Source organism: Oncorhynchus nerka, linkage group LG9b (assembly GCF_034236695.1).
Source record: "Oncorhynchus nerka isolate Pitt River linkage group LG9b, Oner_Uvic_2.0, whole genome shotgun sequence".
Classification (NCBI taxonomy): Eukaryota; Metazoa; Chordata; class Actinopteri; order Salmoniformes; family Salmonidae; genus Oncorhynchus; species Oncorhynchus nerka.
The window spans coordinates 53,415,651-53,442,603 of NC_088424.1; the positions used below are offsets into that span (position 1 = coordinate 53,415,651).

The window sequence follows — 26,953 nt, forward strand, 5'->3', positions numbered from 1 at the left end:
CACACACACACAGTCTTTTATAACTAACCTTGTCCGATTCAAAATTATATTTTCCCTAACCCTTAACCCGAACTCTAACCCCAAAACCTGACCCTGACCCTAACCATAGCTCCTAACCCTGACTCCTAACCCTAAAACTAACCCTAACTCTAACCCCACAACCTGACCCTGACCATAACCATAGCTCCTAACCCTAACTCTTAACCCAAAACCTAACCCTGACCCTAACCATAGCTAATAACCCTAAAACTAACCCCTAAGCCTAATTCTAACCTTAACCCCCTAGAAATGACATTTAACCTTGTGGGGACCAACAACATGTCCCCTGTCAAAAGTTTGGACACACCTACTCATTCAAGGGGTTTTCTTTATTTGTACTATTTTCTACATGTAGAATAATAGTGAAGACTTCAAAACTATGAAATAACACATGGAGTCATGTAGTAACTAAAAGTGTTTAAAAATCTAAATATATTTTATATTTGAGATTCTTCAAAGTAGCCACCCTTCAAGTGCAGATGCAAAAATCATCAAGAGCTATGATGAAACTGACTCTCAGAAGGACCTTGATGACAGCTTTGCACACTCTTGGCATTCTCTCAACCAGCTTCACGAGGAATGCTTTTTCAACAGTCTTGAAGGCGTTCCCACATATGCTAAGCACTTGTTGGCTGCTTTTCCTTCATTCTGCAGTCCAACTCATCCCAAACCATCTCAATTGGGTTGAGGTCAGGTGATTGTGCAGGCCAGGTCATCTGATGCTGCACTCCATCACTGTCCGTGTTCAAATAGTCCTTACACAGCCTGGAGATGTGTTAGGTCATTGTCCTGTTGAAAAACAAATGATAGTCCCACTAAGCGCAAACGAAATGTGACGGCGTATCGCTGCAGAATGCTGTGGTAGCCATGCTGGTTAAGTGTGCCTTGAATTCAAAATAAATCACTGACTGTGTCACCAGCAAAGCACCATCACACCTCCTCCTCCATGCTTCAAGGTGGGAACCACACATGCGGAGATCATCCGTTCACCTACTCTGCATCTCACAAAGACAAGGTGGTTGGAACCAAAAATCAGACCAAAGGACAGAATTCCACCGGTCTAACGTCTATTGCTTGTTTTTCTTGACCCAAGCAAGTCTCTTCTTCTTTTTGGTGTCCTTTAGTATTGGTTTCTTTGCAGCAATTTGACCATGAACGCCTGATTCACACAGTCTCCTCTGAACAGTTGATGTTGAGATGTGTCTGTTACTTGAACTCTGAAGCATTTATTTGGGCTGCAGTTTCTGAGGCAGGTAACTCTAATGAACTTATCCTCTGCAGCAGAGGTAACTCAGGGTCTTCCTTTCCTGTGGCGTTCCTCATGAGAGCCAGTTAACTCTAATGAACTTACCCTCTGTAGCAGAGGTAATTCTTGGTCTTCCTTTCCTGTGGCGGTCCTCATGAGAGCCAGGTAACTCTAATGAACTTATCCTCTGCAGCAGAGGTAATTCTTGGTCTTCCTTTCCTGTGGCGGTCCTCATGAGAGCCAGTTTCATCATAGCGCTTGGTGGTTTTTGCAACTGCACTTGAAGGGTGGCTACTTTGAAGAATCTCAAATATAAAATATATTTTGATTTGTTTAACACTATTTTGGTTACTACATGAATACATATGTGTTATTTCATAGTTTTGATGTCTTCACTATTATTCTACAATGTAGAAAAAAAAATTTAAGTTAAAAAAAAATAACCTCTCTCTTTGTCTCTTTATCATTCTGTCAGATCCTGTCATCGTGTGTCCTGACCTCCCCTGTAAAACTGGTAAGATTATTCTGAGGATTTTCATTCTGATTTTTAATTGTCACATGCCCTAAGGGCTGTGATTAAAGTTGGTTTTGAACCCTGAACCTGCTGGTTGAGTGCAGTCCAGTCCAGTACTGAACTCGTTCTCCACACTGTCTCGCTTGGTTTGACATCAGAAAACGTTTAAAGGTTTACATGAGCATGGCAGTCCATCACCTTGAGGCTCTACAATGTCCACATAGTAAGAAAGAACTAACGAGGTAGAGAGAGTAGAACTGAGAAGCTACATGCTTGGTGGGTGTACCGGAGGCCATATTAGGTGTACCGGAGGCCATATTAAGTGTACCGGAGGCCATATTAGGTGTACCGGAGGCCATATTAGGTGTACCGGAGGCCATATTAGGTGTACCGGACCGGAGGCCATATTAGGTGTACCGGAGGCCATATTAGGTGTACCGGACCGGAGGCCATATTGGGTGTACCGGAGGCCATATTAGGTGTACCGGACCGGAGGCCATATTGGGTGTACCGGAGGCCATATTAGGTGTACCGGAGGCCATATTAAGTGTACCGGAGGCCATATTAAGTGTACCGGAGGCCATATTAGGTGTACCGGACCGGAGGCCATATTAGGTGTACCGGAGGCCATATTAGGTGTACCGGAGGCTATATTAGGTGTACCGGAGGCCATATTAGGTTTACCGGACCGGAGGCCATATTGGGTGTACCGGAGGCCATATTGGGTGTACCGGAGGCCATATTAGGTGTACCGGAGGCCATATTAGGTGTACCGGAGGCCATATTAAGTGTACCGGAGGCCATATTAGGTGTACCGGAGGCCATATTAGGTGTACCGGACCGGAGGCCATATTAGGTGTACCGGAGGCCATATTAGGTGTACCGGACCGGAGGCCATATTGGGTGTACCGGAGGCCATATTGGGTGTACCGGAGGCCATATTAGGTTTACCGGAGGCCATATTAGGTGTACCGGAGGCCATATTAGGTGTACCGGAGGCCATATTGGGTGTACCGGAGGCCATATTAGGTGTACCGGAGGCCATATTGGGTGTACCGGAGGCCATATTAGGTGTACCGGAGGCCATATTAGGTGTACCGGAGGCCATATTGGGTGTACCGGAGGCCATATTAGATGTACCGGAGGCCATATTAGATGTACCGGAGGCCATAGTAGGTGTACCGGAGGTCATATTGGGTGTACCGGAGGTCATATTGGGTGTACCGGAGGCCATATTGGGAAGTGACCATTTGGGATGTTGATGCGTCGTGTCGCGTTCTTCCGCCCACCATTCTCCCGCTCGTTGCAGGAGGGGGCGTGCCCGTGCCTGACAGCGTGGCCCCTCCCCCCTGGGAGGAGCTTGCGGAGCAAGGCAGCCCCTCAATGGTCCCCTCCTCAGTCGGGGGCGTAGCCAGCCTGCTGGGCAGCCTACGGGAGCAGCAGTATGGGGTTGGCGTGGCGACCATGGCCTACACGGCTCAGCGGGCTAAGCTAGCTCAGCCAGGCGCTGACAGGCAGCAGTGGACACAGCTGTTCATCGACTCCTTCAGGCTGGTCTACGGAGACATCATGGGAGACCCAGCCAAAGCACTGGGGCTGTGTTAATGGGCTGAAAGTGCTAGCTAGCAATCTAACAAAACTAGCTGATGAGCTAATGTTACTGCCTAATGCACTAACGATGCTAGCTAATGAGTTAACAGTGCTAATTAATGGATTAAGGGTGCTAGCGCTGCTTATATTGTCACCTTAATGCTAATATTGTTAGCTATATGCTAAGTGTAAGCTCTGTGCTAATGTTTAATGCTAATATTGTTAACTCGATGCAATCACTTAGTCAGTTTAGTCTAATTTCGCTTGGAATATTTTAAACCTATTTAAGCACTTTTTGTTAGTATGCATAGCTCTGGGAGGATGCTAACAGAGTAGACAAGCTTCAGGCAGGTGGTAAGTTTTGCTGCTACATATCTCATAGCTAACATTTACCACTGTGAACCACTCAAATCCCTCGAACCACTTGCTGAATCACTGCATGATTCCTCAAAGACACCGTTTTTGCAGTTTTGCACATCGCCATAGTTACAGCAGCCATTTTATTTTTCTGTGAATGTTAGTGTTTGGGTTGGTTATGGGCATTACACTTTAGGCCTGTAGGATTATTGGGTAGAGAATATATTGAATCAGTTGGGAAAACAGAGAACGTTTAAAAAAAAGAGAAGTTTACTGTGTTATTTTAGCTCTGAGACTGCAACATGCTTAGCGTCAGCTAAATATAGGTATTATTGGATTAACAATATCCTACAGAGAGAATATCTTAAAGATGTGATCATGTATTTTTAGCAGAGTATGTTTTCCTTTCCTGTCATGTTTGCCTATGTGAAATAAATCATTAGTGTGAAGGGAAACAATGAGTCATGTTGTTGTTGTATGTCTGAGTCCTACTCCAACCATCCTTCAGGTCAGCCATGTTACAGGTCCCTAAAACAGTCAGTAAAATAGCCTTTTGAGTGACTGAAACATCACACACAATATTTTTTCCTGATCAAGATGGTAAATATTTGAGATGTTTTCTTCTTCCTTCGTAGTCTGACAAGACAGACTGAGTGGACGGGGAGCTAGTAGACTGAGTGGACAGGGAGCTAGTAGACTGAGTGGGCAGGGAGCTAGTAGACTGAGTGGGCAGGGAGCTAGTAGACTGAGTGGACAGGGAGCTAGTAGACTGAGTGGACAGGGAGCTAGCAGACTGAGTGGGCAGGGAGCTAGTAGACTGAGTGGACAGGGAGCTAGTAGACTGAGTGGACAGGGAGCTAGCAGACTGAGTGGGCAGGGAGCTAGTAGACTGAGTGGACAGGGAGCTAGTAGACTGAGTGGGCAGGGAGCTAGTAGACTGAGTGGGCAGGGAGCTAGTAGACTGAGTGGACAGGGAGCTAGTAGACTGAGTGGGCAGGGAGCTAGTAGACTGAGTGGGCAGGGAGCTAGTAGACTGAGTGGACAGGGAGCTAGTAGACTGAGTGGGCAGGGAGCTAGTAGACTGAGTGGACAGGGAGCTAGTAGACTGAGTGGGCAGGGAGCTAGTAGACTGAGTGGACAGGGAGCTAGTAGACTGAGTGGACAGGGAGCTAGCAGACTGAGTGGGCAGGAGCTAGTAGACTGAGTGGACAGGGAGCTAGTAGACTGAGTGGACAGGGAGCTAGCAGACTGAGTGGGCAGGGAGCTAGTAGACTGAGTGGGCAGGGAGCTAGTAGACTGAGTGGACAGGGAGCTAGTAGACTGAGTGGGCAGGGAGCTAGTAGACTGAGTGGGCAGGGAGCTAGTAGACTGAGTGGGCAGGGAGCTAGTAGACTGAGTGGGCAGGGAGCTAGTAGACTGAGTGGACAGGGAGCTAGTAGACTGAGTGGACAGGGAGCTAGTAGACTGAGTGGGCGGGGATCTAGTAGACTGAGTGGGTGGGGAGCTAGTGGGCTGAGTGGGTGGGGAGCTAGTGGGCTGAGTGGGTGGGGAGCTAGTGGGCTGAGTGGACGGGGAGCTAGTAGACTGAGTGGGTGGGGAGCTAGTGGGCTGAGTGGGTGGGGAGCTAGTAGACTGAGTGGGTGGGGAGCTAGTGGGCTGAGTGGGCGGGGAGCTAGTAGACTGAGTGGGCGGGAAGCTAGTAGACTGAGTGGGCAGGGAGCTAGTAGACTGAGTGGACAGGGAGCTAGTAGACTGAGTGGACAGGGAGCTAGTAGGCGGGGAGCTAGTAGACTGAGTGGCCGGGGAGCTAGTAGACTGAGTGGACAGGGAGCTAGTAGACTGAGTGGACGGGAGCTAGTAGACTGAGTGGACAGGGAGCTAGTAGACTGAGTGGACAGGGAGCTAGTAGACTGAGTGGACAGGGAGCTAGTAGACTGAGTGGACAGGGAGCTAGTAGACTGAGTGGACAGGGAGCTAGTAGACTGAGTGGGCAGGTAGCTAGTAGACTGAGTGGGCAGGGAGCTAGTAGACTGAGTGGACAGGGAGCTAGTAGACTGAGTGGACAGGGAGCTAGTAGACTGAGTGGACGGGGAGCTAGTAGACTGAGTGGACAGGGAGCTAGTAGACTGAGTGGACAGGTAGCTAGTAGACTGAGTGGGCGGGGAGCTAGTAGACTGAGTGGACGGGGAGCTAGTAGACTGAGTGGACAGGGAGCTAGTAGACTGAGTGGGCAGGGAGCTAGTAGACTGAGTGGACAGGAGCTAGTAGACTGAGTGGGCAGGGAGCTAGTAGACTGAGTGGACGGGGAGCTAGTAGACGGGAGCTAGTAGACTGAGTGGACAGGGAGCTAGTAGACTGAGTGGACAGGGAGCTAGTAGACTGAGTGGACAGGGAGCTAGTAGACTGAGTGGACGGGGAGCTAGTAGACGGGGGCTAGTAGACTGAGTGGACAGGAGCTAGTAGACTGAGTGGGCAGGGAGATAGTAGACTGAGTGGACAGGGAGCTAGTAGACTGAGTGGGCAGGGAGCTAGTAGACTGAGTGGACGGGGAGCTAGTAGACTGAGTGGGCGGGGATCTAGTAGACTGAGTGGGTGGGGAGCTAGTGGGCTGAGTGGGTGGGGAGCTAGTGGGCTGAGTGGGTGGGGAGCTAGTGGGCTGAGTGGACGGGGAGCTAGTAGACTGAGTGGGTGGGAGCTAGTGGGCTGAGTGGGTGGGGAGCTAGTAGACTGAGTGGGTGGGGAGCTAGTGGGTTGAGTGGGCAGGGAGCTAGTAGACTGAGTGGGCAGGAAGCTAGTAGACTGAGTGGGCAGGGAGCTAGTAGACTGAGTGGACAGGGAGCTAGTAGACTGAGTGGACAGGGAGCTAGTAGGCGGGGAGCTAGTAGACTGAGTGGCCGGGGAGCTAGTAGACTGAGTGGACAGGGAGCTAGTAGACTGAGTGGACGGGGAGCTAGTGGACTGAGTGGACAGGGAGCTAGTAGACTGAGTGGACAGGGAGCTAGTAGACTGAGTGGACAGGGAGCTAGTAGACTGAGTGGACAGGGAGCTAGTAGACTGAGTGGACAGGGAGCTAGTAGACTGAGTGGGCAGGTAGCTAGTAGACTGAGTGGGCAGGGAGCTAGTAGACTGAGTGGACAGGGAGCTAGTAGACTGAGTGGACAGGGAGCTAGTAGACTGAGTGGACGGGGAGCTAGTAGACTGAGTGGACAGGAGCTAGTAGACTGAGTGGACAGGTAGCTAGTAGACTGAGTGGGCGGGGAGCTAGTAGACTGAGTGGACGGGGAGCTAGTAGACTGAGTGGACAGGGAGCTAGTAGACTGAGTGGGCAGGGAGCTAGTAGACTGAGTGGACAGGGAGCTAGTAGACTGAGTGGGCAGGGAGCTAGTAGACTGAGTGGACGGGAGCTAGTAGACGGGGAGCTAGTAGACTGAGTGGACAGGGAGCTAGTAGACTGAGTGGACAGGGAGCTAGTAGACTGAGTGGACAGGGAGCTAGTAGACTGAGTGGACGGGGAGCTAGTAGACGGGGGCTAGTAGACTGAGTGGACAGGGAGCTAGTAGACTGAGTGGGCAGGGAGATAGTAGACTGAGTGGACAGGGAGCTAGTAGACTGAGTGGGCAGGGAGCTAGTAGACTGAGTGGACATGGAGCTAGTAGACTGAGTGGACAGGGAGCTAGTAGACTGAGTGGACAGGGAGCTAGTAGACTGAGTGGGCAGGGATCTAGTAGACTGAGTGGGCGGGAGCTAGTAGACTGAGTGGACAGGGAGCTAGTAGACTGAGTGGGCAGGGAGCTAGTAGACTGAGTGGGTGGGGAGCTAGTGGGCTGAGTGGGTGGGGAGCTAGTGGGCTGAGTGGGTGGGGAGCTAGTGGGCTGAGTGGGTGGGGAGCTAGTGGGCTGGTGGGTGGGGAGCTAGTGGGCTGAGTGGACAGGGAGCTAGTAGACTGAGTGGGTGGGGAGCTAGTGGGCTGAGTGGGTGGGGAGCTAGTAGACTGAGTGGGTGGGGAGCTAGTGGGCTGAGTGGGTGGGGAGCTAGTGGGCTGAGTGGACAGGGAGCTAGTGGGCTGAGTGGGCAGGGAGCTAGTAGACTGAGTGGGTGGGGAGCTAGTGGACTGAGTGGGTGGGGAGCTAGTGGGCTGAGTGGACAGGGAGCTAGTAGACTGAGTGGGTGGGGAGCTAGTAGACTGAGTGGGCGGGGAGCTAGTAGACTGAGTGGGTGGGGAGCTAGTGGGCTGAGTGGGTGGGGAGCTAGTGGGCTGAGTGGACAGGGAGCTAGTAGACTGAGTGGGCAGGGAGCTAGTAGACTGAGTGGGTGGGGAGCTAGTAGACTGAGTGGGCAGGTAGCTAGTGGGCTGAGTGGACGGGGAGCTAGTAGACTGAGTGGGCAGGGAGCTAGTAGACTGAGTGGGTGGGGAGCTAGTGGGCTGAGTGGGTGGGGAGCTAGTGGGCTGAGTGGGTGGGGAGCTAGTGGGCTGAGTGGACAGGGAGCTAGTAGACTGAGTGGGCAGGTAGCTAGTGGGCTGAGTGGGTGGGGAGCTAGTAGACTGAGTGGGTGGGGAGCTAGTGGGCTGAGTGGGTGGGGAGCTAGTGGGCTGAGTGGACAGGGAGCTAGTAGACTGAGTGGGCAGGGAGCTAGTAGACTGAGTGGGTGGGGAGCTAGTAGACTGAGTGGGCAGGTAGCTAGTGGGCTGAGTGGACGGGGAGCTAGTAGACTGAGTGGGCAGGGAGCTAGTAGACTGAGTGGACAGGGAGCTAGTAGACTGAGTGGACAGGGAGCTAGTAGGCGGGGAGCTAGTAGACTGAGTGGCCGGGGAGCTAGTAGACTGAGTGGACAGGGAGCTAGTAGACTGAGTGGACGGGGAGCTAGTAGACTGAGTGGACAGGGAGCTAGTAGACTGAGTGGACAGGGAGCTAGTAGACTGAGTGGACAGGGAGCTAGTAGACTGAGTGGACAGGGAGCTAGTAGACTGAGTGGACAGGGAGCTAGTAGACTGAGTGGGCAGGTAGCTAGTAGACTGAGTGGGCAGGGAGCTAGTAGACTGAGTGGACAGGGAGCTAGTAGACTGAGTGGACAGGGAGCTAGTAGACTGAGTGGACGGGGAGCTAGTAGACTGAGTGGACAGGGAGCTAGTAGACTGAGTGGACAGGTAGCTAGTAGACTGAGTGGGCGGGGAGCTAGTAGACTGAGTGGACGGGGAGCTAGTAGACTGAGTGGACAGGGAGCTAGTAGACTGAGTGGGCAGGGAGCTAGTAGACTGAGTGGACAGGGAGCTAGTAGACTGAGTGGGCAGGGAGCTAGTAGACTGAGTGGACGGGGAGCTAGTAGACGGGGAGCTAGTAGACTGAGTGGACAGGGAGCTAGTAGACTGAGTGGACAGGGAGCTAGTAGACTGAGTGGACAGGGAGCTAGTAGACTGAGTGGACGGGGAGCTAGTAGACGGGGGGCTAGTAGACTGAGTGGACAGGGAGCTAGTAGACTGAGTGGGCAGGGAGATAGTAGACTGAGTGGACAGGGAGCTAGTAGACTGAGTGGGCAGGGAGCTAGTAGACTGAGTGGACATGGAGCTAGTAGACTGAGTGGACAGGGAGCTAGTAGACTGAGTGGACAGGGAGCTAGTAGACTGAGTGGGCAGGGATCTAGTAGACTGAGTGGGCGGGGAGCTAGTAGACTGAGTGGACAGGGAGCTAGTAGACTGAGTGGGCAGGGAGCTAGTAGACTGAGTGGGCAGGGAGCTAGTAGACTGAGTGGGCAGGGAGCTAGTAGACTGAGTGGACAGGGAGCTAGTAGACTGAGTGGGCAGGGAGCTAGTAGACTGAGTGGACAGGGAGCTAGTAGACTGAGTGGGCAGGGAGCTAGTAGACTGAGTGGACAGGGAGCTAGTAGACTGAGTGGACAGGGAGCTAGCAGACTGAGTGGGCAGGGAGCTAGTAGACTGAGTGGACAGGGAGCTAGTAGACTGAGTGGACAGGGAGCTAGCAGACTGAGTGGGCAGGGAGCTAGTAGACTGAGTGGGCAGGGAGCTAGTAGACTGAGTGGACAGGGAGCTAGTAGACTGAGTGGGCAGGGAGCTAGTAGACTGAGTGGGCAGGGAGCTAGTAGACTGAGTGGGCAGGGAGCTAGTAGACTGAGTGGGCAGGGAGCTAGTAGACTGAGTGGACAGGGAGCTAGTAGACTGAGTGGACGGGGAGCTAGTAGACTGAGTGGGCGGGGATCTAGTAGACTGAGTGGGTGGGGAGCTAGTGGGCTGAGTGGGTGGGGAGCTAGTGGGCTGAGTGGGTGGGGAGCTAGTGGGCTGAGTGGACGGGGAGCTAGTAGACTGAGTGGGTGGGGAGCTAGTGGGCTGAGTGGGTGGGGAGCTAGTAGACTGAGTGGGTGGGGAGCTAGTGGGCTGAGTGGGCAGGGAGCTAGTAGACTGAGTGGGCAGGAAGCTAGTAGACTGAGTGGGCAGGGAGCTAGTAGACTGAGTGGACAGGGAGCTAGTAGACTGAGTGGACAGGGAGCTAGTAGGCGGGGAGCTAGTAGACTGAGTGGCCGGGGAGCTAGTAGACTGAGTGGACAGGGAGCTAGTAGACTGAGTGGACGGGGAGCTAGTAGACTGAGTGGACAGGGAGCTAGTAGACTGAGTGGACGGGGAGCTAGTAGACTGAGTGGACAGGGAGCTAGTAGACTGAGTGGACAGGGAGCTAGTAGACTGAGTGGACAGGGAGCTAGTAGACTGAGTGGGCAGGTAGCTAGTAGACTGAGTGGGCAGGGAGCTAGTAGACTGAGTGGACAGGGAGCTAGTAGACTGAGTGGGCAGGGAGCTAGTAGACTGAGTGGGCAGGGAGCTAGTAGACTGAGTGGGCAGGGAGCTAGTAGACTGAGTGGGTGGGGAGCTAGTGGACTGAGTGGGTGGGGAGCTAGTGGGCTGAGTGGACAGGGAGCTAGTAGACTGAGTGGGTGGGGAGCTAGTAGACTGAGTGGGCGGGGAGCTAGTAGACTGAGTGGGTGGGGAGCTAGTGGGCTGAGTGGGTGGGGAGCTAGTGGGCTGGTGGACAGGGAGCTAGTAGACTGAGTGGGCAGGGAGCTAGTAGACTGAGTGGGTGGGGAGCTAGTAGACTGAGTGGGCAGGTAGCTAGTGGGCTGAGTGGACGGGGAGCTAGTAGACTGAGTGGGCAGGGAGCTAGTAGACTGAGTGGGTGGGGAGCTAGTGGGCTGAGTGGGTGGGGAGCTAGTGGGCTGAGTGGGTGGGGAGCTAGTGGGCTGAGTGGACAGGGAGCTAGTAGACTGGTGGGCAGGTAGCTAGTGGGCTGAGTGGGTGGGGAGCTAGTAGACTGAGTGGGTGGGGAGCTAGTGGGCTGAGTGGGTGGGGAGCTAGTGGGCTGAGTGGACAGGGAGCTAGTAGACTGAGTGGGCAGGGAGCTAGTAGACTGAGTGGGTGGGGAGCTAGTAGACTGAGTGGGCAGGTAGCTAGTGGGCTGAGTGGACAGGGGAGCTAGTAGACTGAGTGGGCAGGGAGCTAGTAGACTGAGTGGACAGGGAGCTAGTAGACTGAGTGGACAGGGAGCTAGTAGGCGGGAGCTAGTAGACTGAGTGGCCGGGAGCTAGTAGACTGAGTGGACAGGGAGCTAGTAGACTGAGTGGAAGGGGAGCTAGTAGACTGAGTGGACAGGGAGCTAGTAGACTGAGTGGACAGGGAGCTAGTAGACTGAGTGGACAGGGAGCTAGTAGACTGAGTGGACAGGGAGCTAGTAGACTGAGTGGACAGGGAGCTAGTAGACTGAGTGGGCAGGTAGCTAGTAGACTGAGTGGGCAGGGAGCTAGTAGACTGAGTGGACAGGGAGCTAGTAGACTGAGTGGACAGGGAGCTAGTAGACTGAGTGGACGGGGAGCTAGTAGACTGAGTGGACAGGGAGCTAGTAGACTGAGTGGACAGGTAGCTAGTAGACTGAGTGGGCGGGGAGCTAGTAGACTGAGTGGACGGGGAGCTAGTAGACTGAGTGGACAGGGAGCTAGTAGACTGAGTGGGCAGGGAGCTAGTAGACTGAGTGGACAGGGAGCTAGTAGACTGAGTGGGCAGGGAGCTAGTAGACTGAGTGGACGGGGAGCTAGTAGACGGGGAGCTAGTAGACTGAGTGGACAGGGAGCTAGTAGACTGAGTGGACAGGGAGCTAGTAGACTGAGTGGACAGGGAGCTAGTAGACTGAGTGGACGGGGAGCTAGTAGACGGGGGGCTAGTAGACTGAGTGGACAGGGAGCTAGTAGACTGAGTGGGCAGGGAGATAGTAGACTGAGTGGACAGGGAGCTAGTAGACTGAGTGGGCAGGGAGCTAGTAGACTGAGTGGACATGGAGCTAGTAGACTGAGTGGACAGGGAGCTAGTAGACTGAGTGGACAGGGAGCTAGTAGACTGAGTGGGCAGGGATCTAGTAGACTGAGTGGGCGGGGAGCTAGTAGACTGAGTGGACAGGGAGCTAGTAGACTGAGTGGGCAGGGAGCTAGTAGACTGAGTGGACAGGGAGCTAGTAGACTGAGTGGGCAGGGAGCTAGTAGACTGAGTGGGCAGGGAGCTAGTAGACTGAGTGGACAGGGAGCTAGTAGACTGAGTGGGCAGGGAGCTAGTAGACTGAGTGGACAGGGAGCTAGTAGACTGAGTGGGCAGGGAGCTAGTAGACTGAGTGGACAGGGAGCTAGTAGACTGAGTGGACAGGGAGCTAGCAGACTGAGTGGGCAGGGAGCTAGTAGACTGAGTGGACAGGGAGCTAGTAGACTGAGTGGACAGGGAGCTAGCAGACTGAGTGGGCAGGGAGCTAGTAGACTGAGTGGGCAGGGAGCTAGTAGACTGAGTGGACAGGGAGCTAGTAGACTGAGTGGGCAGGGAGCTAGTAGACTGAGTGGGCAGGAGCTAGTAGACTGAGTGGGCAGGGAGCTAGTAGACTGAGTGGGCAGGGAGCTAGTAGACTGAGTGGACAGGGAGCTAGTAGACTGAGTGGACGGGGAGCTAGTAGACTGAGTGGGCGGGGATCTAGTAGACTGAGTGGGTGGGGAGCTAGTGGGCTGAGTGGGTGGGGAGCTAGTGGGCTGAGTGGGTGGGGAGCTAGTGGGCTGAGTGGACGGGGAGCTAGTAGACTGAGTGGGTGGGGAGCTAGTGGGCTGAGTGGGTGGGGAGCTAGTAGACTGAGTGGGTGGGGAGCTAGTGGGCTGAGTGGGCAGGGAGCTAGTAGACTGAGTGGGCAGGAAGCTAGTAGACTGAGTGGGCAGGGAGCTAGTAGACTGAGTGGACAGGGAGCTAGTAGACTGAGTGGACAGGGAGCTAGTAGGCGGGGAGCTAGTAGACTGAGTGGCAGGGAGCTAGTAGACTGAGTGGACAGGGAGCTAGTAGACTGAGTGGACGGGGAGCTAGTAGACTGAGTGGACAGGGAGCTAGTAGACTGAGTGGACGGGGAGCTAGTAGACTGAGTGGACAGGGAGCTAGTAGACTGAGTGGACAGGGAGCTAGTAGACTGAGTGGACAGGGAGCTAGTAGACTGAGTGGGCAGGTAGCTAGTAGACTGAGTGGGCAGGGAGCTAGTAGACTGAGTGGACAGGAGCTAGTAGACTGAGTGGGCAGGGAGCTAGTAGACTGAGTGGGCAGGGAGCTAGTAGACTGAGTGGGCAGGGAGCTAGTAGACTGAGTGGGCAGGGAGCTAGTAGACTGAGTGGACAGGAGCTAGTAGACTGAGTGGACGGGAGCTAGTAGACTGAGTGGGCGGGGATCTAGTAGACTGAGTGGGTGGGGAGCTAGTGGGCTGAGTGGGTGGGGAGCTAGTGGGCTGAGTGGGTGGGAGCTAGTGGGCTGAGTGGACGGGGAGCTAGTAGACTGAGTGGGTGGGGAGCTAGTGGGCTGAGTGGGTGGGGAGCTAGTAGACTGAGTGGGTGGGGAGCTAGTGGGCTGAGTGGGCAGGGAGCTAGTAGACTGAGTGGGCAGGAAGCTAGTAGACTGAGTGGGCAGGGAGCTAGTAGACTGAGTGGACAGGGAGCTAGTAGACTGAGTGGACAGGGAGCTAGTAGGCGGGGAGCTAGTAGACTGAGTGGCCGGGAGCTAGTAGACTGAGTGGACAGGGAGCTAGTAGACTGAGTGGACGGGGAGCTAGTAGACTGAGTGGACAGGGAGCTAGTAGACTGAGTGGACGGGGAGCTAGTAGACTGAGTGGACAGGGAGCTAGTAGACTGAGTGGACAGGGAGCTAGTAGACTGAGTGGACAGGGAGCTAGTAGACTGAGTGGACAGGGAGCTAGTAGGCGGGGAGCTAGTAGACTGAGTGGCCGGGAGCTAGTAGACTGAGTGGACAGGGAGCTAGTAGACTGAGTGGACGGGGAGCTAGTAGACTGAGTGGACAGGAGCTAGTAGACTGAGTGGACGGGGAGCTAGTAGACTGAGTGGACAGGGAGCTAGTAGACTGAGTGGACAGGGAGCTAGTAGACTGAGTGGACAGGAGCTAGTAGACTGAGTGGGCAGGTAGCTAGTAGACTGAGTGGGCAGGGAGCTAGTAGACTGAGTGGACAGGAGCTAGTAGACTGAGTGGACAGGAGCTAGTAGACTGAGTGGACGGGGAGCTAGTAGACTGAGTGGACAGGGAGCTAGTAGACTGAGTGGACAGGTAGCTAGTAGACTGAGTGGGCGGGAGCTAGTAGACTGAGTGGACGGGAGCTAGTAGACTGAGTGGACAGGGAGCTAGTAGACTGAGTGGGCAGGGAGCTAGTAGACTGAGTGGACAGGGAGCTAGTAGACTGAGTGGGCAGGAGCTAGTAGACTGAGTGGACGGGGAGCTAGTAGACGGGGAGCTAGTAGACTGAGTGGACAGGGAGCTAGTAGACTGAGTGGACAGGGAGCTAGTAGACTGAGTGGACAGGGAGCTAGTAGACTGAGTGGACGGGGAGCTAGTAGACTGAGGGGGCTAGTAGACTGAGTGGACAGGGAGCTAGTAGACTGAGTGGGCAGGGAGATAGTAGACTGAGTGGACAGGAGCTAGTAGACTGAGTGGGCAGGGAGCTAGTAGACTGAGTGGACATGGAGCTAGTAGACTGAGTGGACAGGGAGCTAGTAGACTGAGTGGACAGGGAGCTAGTAGACTGAGTGGGCAGGGATCTAGTAGACTGGTGGGCGGGGAGCTAGTAGACTGAGTGGACAGGGAGCTAGTAGACTGAGTGGGCAGGGAGCTAGTAGACTGAGTGGGTGGGGAGCTAGTGGGCTGAGTGGGTGGGGAGCTAGTGGGCTGAGTGGGTGGGGAGCTAGTGGGCTGAGTGGGTGGGGAGCTAGTGGGCTGAGTGGGTGGGGAGCTAGTGGGCTGAGTGGACAGGAGCTAGTAGACTGAGTGGGTGGGGAGCTAGTGGGCTGGTGGGTGGGGAGCTAGTAGACTGAGTGGGTGGGGAGCTAGTGGGCTGAGTGGGTGGGGAGCTAGTGGGCTGAGTGGACAGGGAGCTAGTGGGCTGAGTGGGCAGGGAGCTAGTAGACTGAGTGGGTGGGGAGCTAGTGGACTGAGTGGGTGGGGAGCTAGTGGGCTGAGTGGACAGGGAGCTAGTAGACTGAGTGGGTGGGGAGCTAGTAGACTGAGTGGGCAGGGAGCTAGTAGACTGAGTGGGTGGGGAGCTAGTGGGCTGAGTGGGTGGGGAGCTAGTGGGCTGAGTGGACAGGGAGCTAGTAGACTGAGTGGGCAGGGAGCTAGTAGACTGAGTGGGTGGGAGCTAGTAGACTGAGTGGGCAGGTAGCTAGTGGGCTGAGTGGACGGGGAGCTAGTAGACTGAGTGGGCAGGGAGCTAGTAGACTGAGTGGGTGGGGAGCTAGTGGGCTGAGTGGGTGGGAGCTAGTGGGCTGAGTGGGTGGGGAGCTAGTGGGCTGAGTGGACAGGGAGCTAGTAGACTGAGTGGGCAGGTAGCTAGTGGGCTGAGTGGGTGGGGAGCTAGTAGACTGAGTGGGTGGGGAGCTAGTGGGCTGAGTGGGTGGGGAGCTAGTGGGCTGAGTGGACAGGGAGCTAGTAGACTGAGTGGGCAGGGAGCTAGTAGACTGAGTGGGTGGGGAGCTAGTAGACTGAGTGGGCAGGTAGCTAGTGGGCTGAGTGGACGGGGAGCTAGTAGACTGGTGGGCAGGGAGCTAGTAGACTGAGTGGGTGGGAGCTAGTGGGCTGAGTGGGCAGGGATCTTACCTTGACGGACAGTTCTTTGAAAACGCCTGTCAAGCAACATGGACTCAGTGAACATTGTTGCAGTCAGATTATCTCAATCAAATGTGCTGATACACAAAGCAACTCAAACAACATTGACATTGCATGCAACATCCAAACCTGTCACACATCATGGTTTCACAAATCATTTGTTTATCCAACTGTTTGGTTACTGTAACAGCATCCATATAGACAACATGTTGGCTATATAATTTAGCTAGCTAGCCCAAATGGCAGTGTCAGCACTGTTTATTTATCAAGCTACCTATATAGTTCATCTGGGGAAAAATGTGTTGTAAAGTTAGTACAGATTGAGGTCATATAGGCATTTATACTGTATGTCAGACAATGTTCATACAGTAAATCAAGAAGTTTTTATGAATCTCCTTTTGATATGTCTTGTGATGTAATGACATGACAATGAGTCTGAGTTTTGGGCAACCCCTCCCCCGCTTTGGTTCCATGCTGGCTGAAGACCTAGCTAACTAGTAATTAGCTAACACCAGATACAAGTGGAAACCTAGAAGTATATTTGCCTAAGATGAATAGAGGAAACGTCTTATTATATTTGCTGACACGCTGCCGTCAAATTTTGGCACTTTACTACCTAGTTGTGTGTGCAAACCATGCCCTCTATTTAAATTAGGTAAGAGTTTAAGACATTACTATTGGTGTCTTAAAATGTGCCTTTTTGTGATGTCACAAAAGGCCCTTAATAATCCCGCCTCCTGAATCCAAGTGTTTGACATGAGGGAGGGGACCAGTCATTTTATGATTCAACTTTATCAATGTAGAAGCAACAGTCATTTTATGATTCAACTTTATCAATGTAGAAGCAACAGTCATTTTATGATTCAACTTTATCAATGTAGAAGCAACAGTCATTTTATGATTCAACTTTATCAATGTAGAAGCAACAGTCATTTTTCATACTTTGATTTGGTTTCATCCAAATATAGTTTTGACTGTTAGGGACCTTTAAGTTTTAGTAAAGTGATTTTAATAACCTGCTTTTAATATCCTTCAGAGAGCATGCAGATAATGGATGGGTAGATCTTTGTTCAGTTATATGCAGTTAAAGGATGGGTAGATCTTTGTTCAGTTATATGCAGTTAAAGGATGGGTAGATCTTTGTTCAGTTATATGCAGATAAAGGATGGGTAGATCTTTGTTCAGTTATATGTAGATAAAGGATGGGTAGATCTTTGTTCAGTTATATGCAGATAAAGGATGGGTAGATCTTTGTTCAGTTATATGCAGATAAAGGATGGGTAGATCTTTGTTCAGTCATATGCAGATAAAGGATGGGTAGATCTTTGTTCAGTTATATGACAAATTATCTGAGAACCCAAAAACAAATTATAAGGTGTTCCTCAGGGTTCGGTACTTGGACCCCTGCAGTTCTTGTTTACATGTTGGCACTTTAATTCCTATACATGGCAGGGATGTCATGGCCATTATAATGACATATATCTGTGGTTATCAATGAACCAAGAGGAGGCTGCTGTAAAACATATCTGTTGTATGTGACAATACATGTATCGTTATTTATTTTTGGCATTTTTTGGCATATAAATATTGGATGACAGCCTGTCAACTTCCTCTTCCCCTCTTCACTCAGGCTAGACAGCCTGTCAACTTCCTCTTCCCCTCTTCACTCAGGCTAGAAAGCCAGTCAACTTCCTCTTCCCCTCTTCACTCAGGCTAGACAGCCTGTCAACTTCCTGTTCCCCTCTTCACTCAGGCTAGACAGCCAGTCAACTTCTTCTTCCCCTCTTCACTCAGGCTAGACAGCCTGTCAACTTCCTCTTCCCCTCTTCACTCAGGCTAGACAGCCAGTCAACTTCCTCTTCCCCTCTTCACTCAGGCTAGACAGCCTGTCAACTTCCTCTTCCCCTCTTCACTCAGGCTAGACAGCCTGTCAACTTCCTCTTCCCCTCTTCACTCAGGCTAGACAGCCAGTCAACTTCCTCTTCCCCTCTTCACTCAGGCTAGACAGCCTGTCAACTTCCTCTTCCCCTCTTCACTCAGGCTAGACAGCCAGTCAACTTCCTCTTCCCCTCTTCACTCAGACTAGACAGCCTGTCAACTTCCTCTTCCCCTCTTCACTCAGACTAGACAGATGATGTTATCTAGCTGTGTGTGTGTGTTTCTGAGCCAGCTGCTGTCAGCTGTGTGTGTGTGTGCGCGAGTTAACGTGTGTTGGTGTGTGTCTATGTATGTTCATAATTCCAGTAGATGCGTGTGTGTCAATGCGTGTGTGTGTCTTCAACGTGTGTGTGTGTGTGTGTGTGTGTGTTTCAGAGCCAGCGGTGGCCAGCTGTGTCCAGCGCCCTGTGGACCTTGTGTTCATGCTGGACGGGTCAGAGAGGATGGGAGTGGAGAACCACCGCCGAGCCAAGGAGTTCATCGAGAACGTGGCGCGCCGCCTCACGCTGGCCAACGGCCAATCAGACGACAGGAACGCCCGCATCGCCCTGCTGCAGTACGGCAGCAAATCAGAACAGAAGGTTGAGTTTTCGCTCACGCACAATCTGACGGTGATCGCTGATTCGCTGGCTGGGATGAGCTACATGGACTCCGCCTCCTCTCTGGGCAGCGCCATCATACACGCTGTCAACAACCTGGTGATGTCACAGGTACAGTCAGATCACGCACACACCCTGTCAACAACCTGGACAGTTCTACCTACAGTGTACACTCTATAACTACACTGTCTCTGTTCTACAGTCGTAATACTGTATAACTATACTGTCTCTGTTCTACAGTCGTAATACTCTATAACTACACTGTCTCTGTTCTACAGTCGTAATACTGTGTAACTACACTGTCTCTGTTCTACAGTCGTAATACTGTATAACTACACTGTCTCTGTTCTACAGTCGTAATACTGTATAACTACACTGTCTCTGTTCTACAGTCGTAATACTGTGTAACTATACTGTCTCTGTTCTACAGTCGTAATACTGTATAACTATACTGTCTCTGTTCTACAGTCGTAATACTGTATAACTATACTGTCTCTGTTCTACAGTCGTAATACTGTATAACTATACTGTCTCTGTTCTACAGTCGTAATACTGTATAACTATACTGTCTCTGTTCTACAGTCGTAATACTGTATAACTATACTGTCTCTGTTCTACAGTCGTAATACTGTATAACTATACTGTCTCTGTTCTACAGTCGTAATACTGTATAACTATACTGTCTCTGTTCTACAGTCGTAATACTGTATAACTATACTGTCTCTGTGTGCTCTACAGGGCAGCCGTCTGGCGCGTCGTAACGCAGAACTGTCTTTTGTCTTCATTACCGACGGAATCACTGCCAGCGAAAGCCTGGAGGAGGGCGTGTCGGCCATGCGGCGGGCTGAGGGTGTTCCCACGGTGATCGCCATGGGGACCGACACGGACCAGGACGTGCTGAGGAAGGTTGCCCTGGGAGACACGTCAGCCATCTTTAGAGGAGAGGACTACGCCACGCTGGGGAAACCCACATTCCTAGAACGCTTCATCCGCTGGGTCTGCTAACCAGCTCGTTAGAGCTAACCAGCTGTGTTTTAACTAACAGTTAAAGGTGCAATCCGTAAGAATCTTTTTAGTAACGAAATAAACAAACAAATCAATGTGTTCTCAGATGTGAAGGTGCTCTGTGCTTTTCAAAGTTTAAGCAAAAAGTGGCAGAACTTGGAAGCTCAACTTCTAGCTCGTCCAAGAGACAAAAGGCACTCCACATTTTTGTATTTTTTAAATAAATTAAATGACAGATTTTACCTTTAACTAGCTAAGCCCAAACAACCAAAGCCTTTCTCATCAGAGAGTTACTGAAGTGTGAAAGAGGTTGCAATTGTAAGTCTTGTTTCTGTTTTTTTTTTTGTATTGTGTTTCTAGAAGAGATCCCTCACTGTGAGGGATCCGTACGTTTTGTATTTTACACTAAAGGTGCTATTCTAGTGGAAGGAGTTACACACAGTCTCGTGTTGCACAAACAGTCAACTCTGTTTATCAAACAGTCTTCATTTTTTAAACAGTTCAGTTTTTCAAACTTTGTAATTTCGATAGAAGTGCCGCTTTATACTTTATTATTCTAGTTCAGGGGACCATCCACTCATTTACACACATCTCTCACACACAAACACACCAATTAGTTCAGGGTTTCAAACTCGGTCCTGTCCTCCTGCTGAGCTAGCTACTCTGAGCTAGCTATTAAACCCAACACACCCATACTTTTACCCAACACCCCCACACTTTTACCCAACACACACACACACACACACACTGAAAATGCATTTGTTGTAAACTGAGCAGTATGTAATAAAGCTAGCTGTGGTGAAACCAGACCTGTGTGTGTTTGTACACATCTGTATTGCACCTGTATTTAAGATTCTAGATGTGAACCATAGGTATCCTGTCTGTCCTCTGGAGTGTCTGGAAGTTAGCCACAACCTGCTGTTTGAAGGGAATGGAAACACTTTGCCTTGACGCCCCCCTATACACATGGAATTATAGATATACCTCTCCTTAATGCAACCACTGGGTCAGATTTCAAATAACCTTTTTGGTACACCTATCCAAACGCTGGTGCTGGTCGACCATTTTTTCGGACAAAAACTTCAAAAGTTATATTACAGGTCGAAAGAAACATTTCAAACTAAGTACAGAATAAATCATTAGGATGTTTTTATCATAAATCTTCAAGAAAGTTCCCAACCGGAGAATACCTTTGAGGAGGAACAGAACGCAGGAAGATATCATGCGTGTGACCTGGAACTGGCTCTCTCTGTAGTCTGATTCATTCCCCTCTCATTCAGTCCCACAACACAGTAGAAGCCTCATTCAAATTTCTATAGATGGTTGACATCTAGTGGAAGCGCTAGGAAGTGAATCTTCATTCATATCGCAATGGGATTTCAATAGGGAATGGTTTGAAAATATACCAACCTCAGATTTCTCACTTCCTGTTTGGATTTCTTCTCAGGTTCTTGCCTGCCATATGAGTTATGTTATACTCACATACATCATTCAAACAGTTTCAGAAACATCAGTGTTTTCTATCCAATACTAATAATAATATGCATATATTAGCAACTGAGACTGAGGAGCAGGCCGTATATTCTGGGCACCTTTCATCCAAGCTACTCAATAGTGCCCCTGCAGCCTTAAGACAATACCTTTAAGACAGCATCTTTAAGACAGCACCTTTAAGACAGCACCTTTAAGACAGCATCTTAAGACAGCACCTTTAAGACAGCACCTTTAAGACAATACCTTTAAGACAGCATCTTTAAGACAGCACCTTTAAGACAGCACCTTTAAGACAGCACCTTTAAGACAGCACCTTTAAGACAGTATATTTAAGACAGCACCTTTAAGACAGTATATTTAAGACAGCATCTTTAAGACAATACCTTTAAGACAATACCTTTAAGACAGCATCTTAAGACAGTATATTTAAGACAGCATCTTAAGACAGTATATTTAAGACAGCATCTTAAGACAGCACCTTTAAGACAATACCTTTAAGACAATACCTTTAAGACAATACCTTTAAGACAGCATCTTTAAGACAGCATCTTACTCCAGCCTGCCAATGGAACATTGGCATCAATCTTTACTCTGGCAATTGAAGACGGCACTACCCGTAGAGCTAATAAACTTGATTCAATATCAAAATCCTAAAAATAGAGATGTTTCTATGTTAAATGCACATGTTTAGTAGAAGTGGATTGAATACATCTATTTGCTTAACTTTAGTGTTTCCATTCCCCTTTAAAACACCTCTTACACAATAAATACTGTAATGACCTGACTAGATCATACAGGAACAATTGTCCAGACTGAGGCTTGAGTTTATGAATTGACGGTTTATTAACCCAACTTTACACGGGCTACTGTTTGGCCATAGCCCGGGCCAAATAAAGGAAGGATACCCTATTAAAAAACCGTGAGCTTCTCTTGTGAAGGCCAGACGTAAGAGAAAGAACAATGGCTAAAACTGGTCTTAACCTCCAATGCTCCCTGCCCAACCCCCCTCCACACCTCTCCACCAACCACCAGGAAGCCCGGCATCAGAACATTCCAGGCATCCCCGCGATTGGCAGAGATGGCCGCCTCGCTTCGCGTTCCTAGGAAACTATGCAGTTTTTGTTTTTACGTGTTATTTCTTACATTAGTACCCCAGGTCATCTTAGGTTTCATTACATACAGTCGAGAAGAACTACTGAATATAAGATCAGCGTCAACTCACCATCAGTACGACCAAGAATATGATTTTCGCAACGCGGACCCTGTGTTCTGCCTTTCAACCAGGACAACGGAATGGATCCCATGCGGCGACCCCAAAAAGAGGGAAACGAGGCGGTCTTCTGGTCAGACTCCGGAGACGGGCACATCGTGCACCACTCCCTAGCATTCTTCTCGCCAATGTCCAGTCTCTCGACAACAAGGTTGATGAAATCCGAGCAAGGGTAGCATTCCAGAGGGACATCAGAGACTGTAACGTTCTTTGCTTCACGGAAACATGGCTCACTGGAGAGACGCTATCGGAGGCGGTGCATCCAGCGGGTTTCTCCACGCATCGCGCCGACAGAAACAAACATCTTTCTGGTAAGAAGAGGGGCGGGGGCGTATGCCTTATGGCTAACGAGACATGGTGTGATGAAAGAAACATACAGGAACTCAAATCCTTCTGTTCACCTGATTTAGAATTCCTCACAATCAAATGTCGACCACATTATCTACCAAGAGAATTCTCTTCGATTATAATCACAGCCGTATATATCCCCCCCCAAGCAGACACATCGATGGCACTGAACGAACTTTATTTGACTCTTTGCAAACTGGAATCCATTTATCCGGAGGCTGCATTTATTGTAGCTGGGGATTTTAACAAGGCTAATCTGAAAACAAGACTCCCTAAATTTTATCAGCATATCGATTGCAACCAGGGGTGGAAAACCTTGGATCATTGTTACTCTAACTTCCGCGACGCATATAAGGCCCTGCCCCGCCCTCCTTTCGGAAAAGCTGACCACGACTCCATTTTGTTGATCCCTGCCTACAGACAGAAACTAAAAAAAGAAGCTCCCACGCTGAGGTCTGTCCAACGCTGGTCCGACCAAGCTGACTCCACACTCCAAGACTGCTTCCATCACGTGGACTGGGATATGTTTCGTATTGCGTCAGATAACAACATTGATGAATACGCTGATTCGGTGTGCGAGTTCATTAGAACGTGCGTTGAAGATGTCGTTCCCATAGCAACGATTAAAACATTCCCTAACCAGAAACCGTGGATTGATTTGCTTACCGCCCAAATAGGTCCACAGACGATGCAATCTCAACCACACTGCACACTGCCCTAACCCATCTGGACAAGAGGAATACCTATGTGAGAATGCTGTTCATCGACTACAGCTCGGCATTCAACACCATAGTACCCTCCAAGCTCGTCATCAAGCTCGAGACCCTGGGTCTCGACCCCGCCCTGTGCAACTGGGTACTGGACTTCCTGACGGGCCGCCCCCAGGTGGTGAGGGTAGGCAACAACATCTCCACCCCGCTGATCCTCAACACTGGGGCCCCACAAGGGTGCGTTCTGAGCCCTCTCCTGTACTCCCTGTTCACCCACGACTGCGAGGCCACGCACGCCTCCAACTCAATCATCAAGTTTGCGGACGACACAACAGTGGTAGGCTTGATTACCAACAACGACGAGACGGCCTACAGGGAGGAGGTGAGGGCCCTCGGAGTGTGGTGTCAGGAAAATAACCTCACACTCAACGTCAACAAAACTAAGGAGATGATTGTGGACTTCAGGAAACAGCAGAGGGAACACCCCCCTATCCACATCGATGGAACAGTAGTGGAGAGGGTAGCAAGTTTTAAGTTCCTCGGCATACACATCACAGACAAACTGAATTGGTCCACTCACACAGACAGCATCGTGAAGAAGGCGCAGCAGCGCCTCTTCAACCTCAGGAGGCTGAAGAAATTCAGCTTGTCACCAAAAGCACTCACAAACTTCTACAGATGCACAATCGAGAGCATCCTGGCGGGCTGCTTCACCGCCTGGTACGGCAACTGCTCCGCCCACAACCGTAAGGCTCTCCAGAGGGTAGTGAGGTCTGCACAACGCATCACCGGGGGCAAACTACCTGCCCTCCAGGACACCTACACCACCTGATGTCACAGGAAGGCCATAAAGATCATCAAGGACAACAACCAACCGAGCCACTGCCTGTTCACCCCGCTATCATCCAGAAGGCGAGGTCAGTACAGGTGCATCAAAGCTTGGACCGAGAGACTGAAAAACAGCTTCTATCTCAAGGCCATCAGACTGTTAAACAGCTACCACTAACATTGAGTGGCTGCTGCCAACACACTGACTCAACTCCAGCCACTTTAATAATGGGAATTGATGGGAAATGATGTAAATATATCACTAGCCACTTTAAACAATGCTACCTAATATAATGTTTACATACCCTACATTATTCATCTCATATGTATACGTATATACTGTACTCTATATCATCTACTGCATCTTTATGTAATACATGTATCACTAGCCACTTTAACTATGCCACTTTGTTTACATACTCATCTCATATGTATATACTGTACTCGATACCATCTACTGCATGCTGCTCTGTACCATCACTCATTCATATATCCTTATGTACATATTCTTTATCCCCTTACACTTGTGTCTATAAGGTTGTAGTTTTGGAATTGTTAGTTAGATTACTTGTTGGTTATCACTGCATTGTCGGAACTAGAAGCACAAGCATTTCGCTACACTCGCACTAACATCTGCTAACCATGGTGTATGTGACAAATAACATTTGATTTGATTTGATAGCAGGTTGATTGGCATGTCGGGACCCCGCGAACACTGGTAAGTACAACACAAGCCATTAATAATAACTGAACACATAACACAGTAATAACGTGGTAAAAAAATATAGAACCTTGTAGGCAGTAAGACAACCTGACCAAGGCTCTGTTATAGAGACATGAATGTGAAGGAAAAAGTCGCGGGGCTGCCGTTTGGCTGAAAAACGAACTACGGCTTGCACCATCGTCAGAATGAGCGGATTTGTCAAAGAGGACGCGCTCTCCCTCAGCTATGTTTGGTCACGCAGGACACCATAGGATGGACCTTGACCACAGTTGATTAGGGTGCCGACTAGTTCGAGTTAGTTAGTTGACATCTGGAATAAAGGTTTGTGTCTGTGCAATTCATCTCAGCCGCGCTGGACAAGAGACTTCGATACATCACTTTTGTGAGTATGTTTACAAAGTCATAAAACACATTGTCCGCATTTTACCCTCTTTTCACGTTCTTTCTACTTAGTAGATTGTATAGTCAACGCGTGAACTGTGCTCCAAGTCGTTTTGAAATCGGAGCATCTACGCCTGCAATTTAACATCACGAGCGGAACCTCTATCATTGCCCAGTCTTGCCACAGCACCGTCATTGTAAATACGAACGTGTTCTTAACTGACATGCCTAGTTAAATAAAGGTCAATTAAACTTAACCGTGAACCGTGGCACTTTGAAGCATGTGATTGGTCTAGTTATGTAAGGGATCAAAGTTGGATGCATGTTTTAAAGAAACGCCCCTCAAGATTAGACTGTGTAGAGTACGAGGATCTTCAACTAGTAGATATAAACCACCTGACTATTGACATTCAATAGCTTTTTCTTGAAGGTTGAGTGATTTAGAGAAATTAGCCCTATTTTTAAAGAGAGAGTTAAACCCAAATACAAAATCTTTGTGACCTTATCTTGAAATAAGTCTATGGACAAGGACACTGCAATCAATCTATGATGTGTTTACCCACTGCCATCAATATGACCATTTCCTGTGCAGATCCTTAGTGTATTGGTGACAATTCCTGCCGCGTATCACTACAACTTTCCACCTGAGAGCAGGGATCCCTGCTTCCAACCTTCCCACTGTTTCTAGAGAACAGGGATCCCTGCTTCCAACATTCCCACTGTTTATAGAGAACAGGGATCCTGCTTCCAACCTTCCCACTGTTCCTAGAGAACAGGGATCCTGCTTCAACCTTCCCACTGTTTCTAGAGAACAGGGATCCTGCTTCCAACCTTCCCACTGTTTCTAGAGAACAGGGATCCTGCTTCCAACCTTCCCACTGTTTCTAGAGAACAGGGATCCTGCTTCAACCTTCCCACTGTTTCTAGAGAACAGGGATCCTGCTTCCAACCTTCCCACTGTTTCTAGAGAACAGGGATCCTGCTTCCAACCTTCCCACTGTTTCTAGAGAACAGGGATCCTGCTTCCAACCTTCCCACTGTTTCTAGAGAACAGGATCCTGCTTCCAACCTTCCCACTGTTTATAGAGAACAGGGATCCTGCTTCCAACCTTCCCACTGTTTCTAGAGAACAGGGATCCTGCTTCCAACCTTCCCACTGTTTCTAGAGAACAGGGATCCTGCCTCCAACCTTCCGACTGTTTCCAGAGAACAGGGATCCTGCTTCCAACCTTCCCACTGTTTATAGAGAACAGGGATCCTGCTTCAACCTTCCCACTGTTTATAGAGAACAGGGATCCTGTTTCCAACCTTCCACTGTTTATAGAGAACAGGGATCCTGCTTCCAACCTTCCCACTGTTTATAGAGAACAGGGATCCTGCTTCCAACCTTCCCACTGTTTCTAGAGAACAGGGATCCTGCTTCCAACCTTCCACTGTTTATAGAGAACAGGGATCCTGTTTCCAACCTTCCACTGTTTATAGAGAACAGGGATCCTGCTTCCAACCTTCCCACTGTTTATAGAGAACAGGGATCCTGTTTCCAACCTTCCACTGTTTATAGAGAACAGGGATCCTGCTTCCAACCTTCCCACTGTTTCTAGAGAACAGGGATCCTGTTTCCAACCTTCCACTGTTTATAGAGAACAGGGATCCTGCTTCCAACCTTCCACTGTTTATGGTTAGATTACTTGTTGGTTATCACTGCATTGTGGAACTAGAAGCACAAGCATTTCGCTACACT

At 50.1% G+C, this 26,953-nt stretch overlaps 1 pseudogene; it reads left to right on the forward strand.

The window, feature by feature from the left end:
- Positions 1 to 20,266, forward strand: part of LOC115116557 (collagen alpha-2(VI) chain-like) — a 77,621-nt pseudogene extending 57,355 nt beyond the window's left edge.
- Positions 20,267 to 26,953: the final 6,687 nt, after the last annotated feature.